General features: G+C 67.4%; 1 protein-coding gene across 3 annotated transcripts in view; it reads left to right on the top strand.

Moving 5' to 3' along the window:
* The window catches only part of JADE1 (jade family PHD finger 1), a 48,592-nt gene that overhangs the window by 278 nt on the left and 48,044 nt on the right, over nucleotides 1–270 (top strand). Inside the window, exon 1 of one of the 3 annotated variants that reach the window (XM_010564486.1) lies at nucleotides 20–126. The exons of 1 other annotated variant lie outside the window; for it this stretch is intronic. The gene's annotated coding sequence lies outside the window, so the exon portion shown is untranslated. Of the gene's footprint in view, nucleotides 1–19; nucleotides 127–149; nucleotides 165–270 lie in introns of those variants that run through there. One more of the 3 variants, XM_010564490.1, reaches the window with a different exon arrangement.

Here is a 270-nt window from a genome sequence, read left to right as displayed (position 1 = left end):
CCGCCGCCGCAGCGCCAGCCGGGGGAGCCGCCAGCACAGCCATATTTGATGGGTTTTTTTTGTCGCTCCGGAGGCGGCGAGAGAGCAGTTTCGTGCCGAAGGTCGCTGCCTAGTGGAAATAAGATAGTACGTCATTAACATGGCGCCAAGAGCCGTGCGGCTCGGTACGGGGCGAGGGGAGGCGGCCGAGTTGCGGCTCCGCTATCCCACAAGCAACTTGTGCCGGGCTGGGGCGGGCGGGAGGGACGGGGCGGGGGGGGGAGGGAGGGG

This window comes from Haliaeetus leucocephalus, unplaced genomic scaffold (assembly GCF_000737465.1).
Source record: "Haliaeetus leucocephalus isolate CR32 unplaced genomic scaffold, Haliaeetus_leucocephalus-4.0 Scaffold181, whole genome shotgun sequence".
Classification (NCBI taxonomy): domain Eukaryota; kingdom Metazoa; phylum Chordata; class Aves; order Accipitriformes; family Accipitridae; genus Haliaeetus; species Haliaeetus leucocephalus.
Note: the sequence above shows the minus strand (reverse complement) of the source record. Positions and strands in the feature narration are given on the sequence as shown.